The sequence below is a fragment of the Branchiostoma belcheri genome, unplaced genomic scaffold (genome assembly GCF_001625305.1).
Source record: "Branchiostoma belcheri isolate BF01 breed outbred unplaced genomic scaffold, Haploidv18h27 scaffold156, whole genome shotgun sequence".
Classification (NCBI taxonomy): Eukaryota; Metazoa; Chordata; class Leptocardii; order Amphioxiformes; family Branchiostomatidae; genus Branchiostoma; species Branchiostoma belcheri.
In genome coordinates this window covers 66530-74781 of record NW_017803002.1, presented here as the reverse complement: position 1 = coordinate 74781, position 8252 = coordinate 66530, and the positions used below count along the sequence as shown (strand labels likewise).

Genomic DNA, 8252 nt, shown 5'->3' with positions numbered 1-8252 from the left:
ACGGGGGATACAAGCTCAGCCACGTTTGGGATTGCATTCTCGCCGCAAACGCGCCACCTACATTGGCGTTAAATAGCGGCGAGTTGCAGAACTCCAGTCAGAAGCTCTGAGGAAGGTGTCTGATAGACATCGAAACGTAAGCAGGTGAGAACCTTACTGGTTGTGTAAGAAGAAAATTCTATACCCTAAAACCTAGCATAGCATATTCAGAACACGGCATATCCTACAAGGGTAAACCACTGTAGTACCGTACAAAGCAGCTACACTAGAGAAAAATTCAAACTTACCCAATACCATAATAAGATATATGCACCACACTCGTTATATGATGCACCTAACACAAAACCTTCGTCACTCACTCACTCACTCACTCATGTCCGCACGCTCCTAGGAGCGTAGCGCCCCGGCAAACTGTCCTCCAAGCACACAAACCTTCGTCGGTTGATTTAAAATGTAGCCTACAACAAGGTGCCACATGGCAGTACTGGTAGCAAGTAAGAACAGAAAAAGAAAATAATAGTCAGCACTTACCAAGATGCACTGACGGTCCAAAGGACTGCGCGATGTTTTCACGGCGACACAGATCCTCACGGCTGCAGAGTCAGTACTGACAGAAACAGAGTAGTCAGGGACACGTTTATATAGGGACTTGGTGGGTGGATAAAACCGGTCCGGTGGTTTTTTTCTTGATTATGACACAAAGGAAAGCACCATGCTGATTTGCATAGGAAAGAATCAGACAACATCATTCGTAGGAAAAAAAGACCGAGTTGGAGACTTACAATAAAGTTGGTGATCAATGAAACAACAACATACTACGTATTACTAGTATTACGTGTCTGAATTTATTGTTTCATGTTACATGCGCTGATTTGCATAGGGGCAATTTACACAACATCAAGAAAAATATCAATAAAGAAGACAATGTCAATAAAGAAGACAACTCTTTCCTTTTTTTATTTATTGGAGAAATTGAGATGCCGAAAGTTAACCAATCTCTAACAGCTTCATTATGTATCTTACACAACAGTTAAGAAGAAACAATATTTACCAACTAGTGCATCTAGAACTACCATATATGCTGCTAACTAAGCTAGATTCTAAGGATCTAGTGTTGTGTGCTTAGTTAAAAGTAAATAATAAAAAAAGTTACCTAAGTGCTATAACAGACGGACCATGCGCCTTGATGTCAAACTAACGGTCTCTTACCGTGTAACTCTGTCACTATTGTCTAAACAGTCCACAGTCGCATTTTACACACGACTTCTAGTTCTAACCAACAGGCTAGGGAGCATGCATTGTTTATTTTACCATTTAGTCATGTAGAGAGTACACTACTGAAAGAAAACAGTAAATAAGAGCTACGGTCACATTGCTAAAATTGATCTACAAACCTCACTACTGACTCCAATCATACCACACAATAGTACCTAAAACAACCGGTTAACCGGAGACAACTAGTAATTGACAGACGAACGGTTTCTTACCACGTGAATCTCTGCCACCATTGTCCAAACACTCCACATTCGTATTTTACACTCTACTTGAAGCACTTCTAGATCTAATAACGCTACTACGGAGCATACAATGATAGTGATCGAGACAAGAAGAAAACTTGTTTACAGAGTGTCGAAATACTGCACTCTACATACTGCACACTGCATTGTACTTCTAGTTCTAAACAGACTACTAGTATATATACAGGGCATGCGTCGATCGTCATGTAAAATCGTTCTTTTAGTTGCATTTTCACACGTGTTCGATTTCTCTTGTGTGAGACCGCATGTGCTTCTTTAGATTTGCCAGCTGACTAAACTGCTTGCTGGCGAAGACACTGGCATGCTTTCGCCGGTGTGTGTTCAAATGGGACCCTTAATAGGCCGCATGTGTCTCTTTAGATCAATCGGTCCAACAAAACACACGCCGCACTCCTCACACATGTACTGTTGCACCAGTGTGAGTCCGCATGTGAGTCCTTAGATTATCCAGCCTGCTGAACTGCTTGCTGCATTCCTCACATCTGTGAGGTTTCTCACCAGTGTGAGTCCGCATGTGTTTCTTCAGATTATCCAGGTGACTAAACTGTCTGCTGCACGCCTCACACGTGTACGGTTTCTCACCAGTGTGAGTTCGCATGTGTCTCTTCAGACTTCGCGGGTCGCTGAACTGCTTACTGCATTCCTCACATCTGTAACGTTTCTCACCTGTGTGAGTCCGTATGTACATGTGTCTCTTTAGATTTGACAGTATACTAAACGACCGACTGCACTCCTCACACTTGTACGGTTTCTACCTCTACGGTAAGCTACCTCTACCTTACAGAATTGCAGTAAAACAAACAACATTTTCATGAATTAATAAATAACATGCTCCAACTGTAACTAAACGCTAAATATCTAGTGTATTTACAGATACTATAACAAGAAAACTACATGTAGTCGACTAAGTTCTATAACAGACGGACAGTGACACATTGACGTTAAATGAACGGTGTCCTGTCATGTAACTATTGTCTAACTACTATAGCATTACATTTTGCACATGACTTCTAGCTCTATCAACAGGCTACGAAGCATCCATCAATCGTTATATAAAATCACCTCTATTGCGCTATAACTCCACAGTAGAGTCATGTAGAGAGTACATTACTACATGTAGATCAAACAGTCAGGACATTTAAAGCATCGCCACTCAGTAACCGTTACAAAGACACTGACAGTCTTTCGCCGGAGTGTGAGTTGGCACTCTTACGAAAGTTTTTGTTGCTTTTTAACACATGCACGGTTTCTGCGCTCTGTGAGTCTGCATGTGTCTGTTTAAACTTCTCCGTGCTGTGAACTGTCTGCTGCACTTCTCACATCTGTACGGTTTCTCACCAGTGTGAGTCCGCATGTGTCTCTTTACATCTGACAATGTACTAAACGACCGGCTGCACTCATCACACCTGTACGGTTTCTCACCTGTGTGAGTCCGCATGTGTCTCTTTAGATTCCCCAGGTCACTGAACTGTTTGCTACACTCTTCACAACTGTACGGTTTCTCACCAGTGTGAGTTCTAATGTGCCTCTTTAGATCACCTAGTCCACGAAAACACTTTCCACATTCCTCACACCTGTACGATTTCTCACCTGTATGAATCTGCACGTGTTTTCTCAGACTACCCCGCTCACTAAACTGCTTGCTGCATTCCTCACATCTGTACCGTTTCTCGCCTGTGTGAGTGCGCACGTGTCTCTTTAGATCTGACAATGTACTAAACGACCGACTGCACTTCTCACATCTGTACGGTTTTTCACCAGTGTGAGTACGCACATGCTCCTTCAGATGCCACATCTCACTGAACTGCCTACTGCACTCACATCTGTAGGGTTTCTCGTCCGTGTGGGTCCGCAAGTGTCTCTTCAGATTACCTGGGTCACTAAATTGCTTGCTGCACTCCTCACATCTGTACGGTTTCTCACCTGTGTGACTCCGCATGTGTCTCTTTACATCTGACAATGTACTAAACGACCGGCTGCACTCCTCACACCTGTACGGTTTCTCACCTGTGTGAGTCCGCATGTGTCTCTTTAGATTCCCCAGGTCACTGAACTGTTTGCTACACTCTTCACAACTGTACGGTTTCTCACCAGTGTGAGTTCGAATGTGCCTCTTTAGAGCACCTAGCTCAAGAAAACACCTTCCACATTCCTCACACCTGTACGGTTGCTCACCTGTGTGAGTCCGCTCGTGTCTCTTCAGACTACCCAGCAGACTAAAGCCTTTGTTACATTCCCCACACCGATAAGGTTTCTCACCAGTGTGAATCCGCACGTGTCTCTTCAGATTACTCAGCAGACAAAGCATTTGTTACATTCCTCACACCGGTAAGCTTTCTCTCCTGTATGAGTTAGCAAGTGTCGCTTCAACTCACTCAGGTAGCGAAACTCCTTGCCACACTCGCCGCACTTGTGGGTACGCGGAGAATCCTGCTCTCCACCCCCACTCTCTTGTTTCAGGTGAGATTCAGCTCTGGTCGCCATGTTGGTCAAACTGCTGATCCTAAAGGAATAACGTACAATTCAATGTGTCAAATGAATGGAATTGACAATCGCGTATATTGTATGCACACTGACAAATGCGTAAATTTATTGCAACTGTTTTGGTTAAACAAGTTACGAATGCTCTGCATGAGTTTTTAAAGGACAGGAAAGGAGCAGGGAAACATTGTAAAAGGAAGTCAAAATGTGGACGACAAGTTCTCTGCCATATGGGACTCACAAAAGCTACCGGGTATGGTTCTATGCACACGTCTTGCTAATAATCAAAGTAAAAATTTGGCCATTTTAGCATGGGCAGGTATGAAAAGTAAGTCGGAAATGTAGACACGAAAAACGTTTTTCGCCGTAAGGTTTACAATGCAACCTACAACACGGTGTTACACGGCCGTAGTCACAACAAAAAGAAAAAAAGGGAACAAAATCATAGTCAGTACTCACCAAGATGCAAAGATTCTCCAAAGTTTTTCCCGACGGCACAGATCCTCACGGCTGCAGAGTCAGTACTGACAGAAACAGAGCAGTCAGGGACGTGTTTATATAGGGACTGAGTGGGTGGATAAAACCGGTCCGGTAGGTTTTGCTTGATTACGAAAGAAAGGAAAGTATATTCATGTGCCGATTAGCATAAGGCAAATCAGACAACATCATTAGATGAAGATACAATCAGTTGGACAATAACGATAAAGACAACAACATGCATATTGCGTGTTTTATCTTATTGTTGAAACTGAGATCAAAGTGACGACTGTCTGCATACAATGGGGGCTGTTGCGTGTCGGCAGACTGTTAGATCTTATTCAATGAAAGGTCCATAAATGGCCATTTTAGTAGTTTGGAAATGTATCAAACACCTAGCTTTAAAGCTGTTAGTAAATTTCTTAATCACGCCGGTCAACCATGAATACGATCGATGCCTTGTAGCTCTAACCTATTTTACACACAATACAAAACACGTCAGGTGGTTGAACAGCAACTTTAGAGAGATTTTGTCTGGCGCGTCTGACCAAGAATTAAATTCGATAAATGCTTGAAGACTGAAAAACATCCATTTCAGAATGTTTATAGGTTGTAAGCTTGCGTATTCAAATCTATATACTAGTATATCTAAATCTATTGTGTGTACAAAAAAAACTAATTTTCACCCTCTATAGTCCCAGTAAATAAAAAATCTAAAATGACTCGAATAGAAGGCAACACCCTTATTTATTAGGAAAAGAGGACAACTTTTGGTGAACGCAGTATGTTACACGTGCTGATTTGAATAGGAGTCAGAGAACGTCCTTAAGGAAAAGGCTACAGCATAGATAACGAGGGTGACAAATAAATACGGCACATGACGCGCTTTATTGTTGACGCTGGGATGCAAAAGTTGACAAATCTCGAACTCTAAGCTACCTCTAGCTTACAGAATTGCACTATAACAAACAAACAAACAAACAACGTTTTCATGCATTAATAAGTAACATGCTCCAACTGTAACCAAACGCTAAAGATCTAGTATATTTACAGAAACTAAAACAAAGAAAACTACACGTAGTTGACTAATTCTATAACTGACGGACAATGGCACATTGACGTTAAAGGAACGATGTCCTACCATGTAACTATTATCTAACTACTACGCTAGCATTGCGCAAAATGTAGCTGTAGCTGTGCGCAAAATGTAAATCTAAATGCATTCACAACAAACATGCATGCTGCAACTGATTCTAAACTATAGGGGCTAGTGCATTTACAGCAATGTTAATTACAAAACTAAGCACAACAACAGACGGGCGATGACACTATCACCTCTCGAAAACGGACGGTAAAGTGCTCTCTTGCATTCCGCAACTAGGTCTAGTTCTTAACTAAATCTACGGGCTATAAAGCATGCATGCACGACTATCATTTAAACTTTTCGTTATTCTTAACTTTACAGTGCAGTCAGGTAGAGCATACGGTATTGAAAGAAAACAAGCAATTGGACCCCGTTGGTGGGAAAAGGGTCAAATAGAAATCAGAAAACGACCCACTCCATTCATCGAATAGCTACATGTACGACCTTCCCTATTGACTAATATGATGCAACATGATGTAATCTTGACACCGACATTGGCAGACTTTCTCCAGTGTGGGCTAGCTAGCATGCTCAGACTACTGGAATAACGAAAGCTTTCAGTGCTTTTTTCACACGTGTGGACTTTCTCATGTGTGAGTCCGCATGTGGATCTTTAGATTTGACATGTCACTAAATTGCCTGCTGCATGTCTCGCACCCGTAGGGTTTCTCCCCAGTGTGAGTCTGCATGTGTCTCTTCAGATGAGCCAGCCTACTGAACTGCCCGCTGCATTCCTCACATATGTACGGTTTCTCACCAGTGTGAGTCCGCATGTGTCTCTTCAGAGCACACCGCTCACTGAACTGTCTGCCACACTGTTCACATCTGTACGGTTTTTCCCCAGTGTGAGTCCGCATGTGTATCTTTAGATGTGACAGTGTACTAAAAGACCGACTGCAGTCCTCACATCTGTAGAGTTTCTCTCCCGTGTGGATCGTCATATGAGTCTTCAGACCACATTGAGTGCTGAACTGTCTGTTGCACTCCCCACACGCGTATGGCTTCTCCCCAGTATGAGTTCGCATGTGTATCTTCAGATTACGCATTATGCTGAACTGCTTGCCGCACTCCTCACACCGGTAGGGCTTCTCACCAGTGTGAGTCCGTATGTGCTTCTTCAGACTTCCCAACTCACTGAACTGCCTCCCGCACTCCTCGCAACGGTACGGTTTCTCACCAGTGTGAGTCCGCATGTGCTTCTGCAGACTACCCAGCAGACTAAAGCCTTTGTTACATTCCTCACACCGGTAAGCTTTCTCTCCTGTATGAGTTAGCAAGTGTCGCTTCAACTCACTCGGGTAGCGAAACTCCTTGCCACACTCGCCGCACTTGTGGGTACGCGGAGAATCCTGCTTTCCACCTCCACTCTCTACTTTCTCTTGTTTCTGTTGAGATTCAGCTCTGGTCGCCATGTTGGTCAAACTGCTGATCCTAAAGGAATAACGTACAATTCAATGTGTCAAATGAATGGAATTGACAATCGCGTATATTGTATGCACACTGACAAATGCGTAAATTTCATTGCAACTGTTTTGGTTAATCAACACAAGTTGCGAATGCTTTGCATGAGTTTTTAAAGGACAGGAAAGGAGCAGGGAAACATTGTTAAAGGAAGTCAAAATGTGGACGACAAGTTCTCTGTCATATGGGACTTTAAAAAGTTACTGGGTCTGGGTCTATGCACACGTCTTGCTAATAATCAAAGTAAAAATTTGGCCATTTTAGCATGGGCAGGTATGAAAAGTAAGTCGGAAATGTAGACACGAAAAATGTTTTTCGCCGTAAGGTTTACAATGCAACCTACAACACGGTGTTACATGGCCGTAGTCACAACAAAAAGAAAAAACCGGGAAACAAAATCATACTCAGTACTCACCAAGATGCAAAGATTCTCCAAAGTTTTCCCGACGGCACAGATCCTCACGGCTGCAGAGTCAGTACTGACAGAAACAGAGCAGTCAGGGACGCTTTTATATAGGGACTGGGCGGGTGGATAAAACCGGTCCGGTGGGTTTACTTGATTACGAAACTAAGGAAATTATTTTGTGCCGACTTGCATACGAGAAATCAGACAACATCGTTACATAAAGATACAATCAGTTGGACAATAACGATAAAGACAACAACATGCATATAACGTGTTTTATCGTATTGTTGAAACTGAGATCAGAGAGACGATTGTCTGCATACAATGGGGGCTGTTGCGTGTCGGCAGGCAGACTGTTAAATCTAATTGAATGAAAGCTCCATAAATGGCCATTATAGTAGTTTGAAAATGTATTAAACACCTAGCTTTAAAGCTGTTAGAAAATTCCTCAATAAAGACGACCAACCATGAATACCATCAATGTCTTATAGCTCTATTAATATATTTTACACACAATAAAAAACATGGTTGAACAGGTGGTTGAACAACGACTTTGGAGAGATTTTGTATGGCGCGTCTGGCCAAGAATTAGATTTCAGAGTTGATAAATGTTTGAAGACTGACCAACATCCATTTAAGAATGTTTTATAGGTTGTAAGCTTACGTATTCAAATTTATATACTAGTATATCTAAATCTATTGTGTGTACAAAAAGCTAATTTTCACCTCTATTGTCCCAGCAAAA

The 8252-nt window shown here is 42.3% G+C and overlaps 1 protein-coding gene and 2 pseudogenes across 1 annotated transcript in view; all 3 read right to left on the bottom strand.

The window, feature by feature from the left end:
* Positions 1-742, bottom strand: part of LOC109465694 — a 3305-nt pseudogene extending 2563 nt beyond the window's left edge.
* LOC109465692 (zinc finger protein 436-like) overlaps positions 1-4535 on the bottom strand; it is a 9094-nt gene extending 4559 nt beyond the window's left edge. Inside the window, exon 1 of the mRNA XM_019763074.1 lies at positions 4479-4535. The gene's annotated coding sequence lies outside the window, so the exon portion shown is untranslated. The remainder of the gene's footprint in view (positions 1-4478) is intronic.
* On the bottom strand, positions 1471-8152 carry LOC109465695 (annotated as a pseudogene).
* Between the last annotated feature and the right edge of the window lie 100 nt (positions 8153-8252).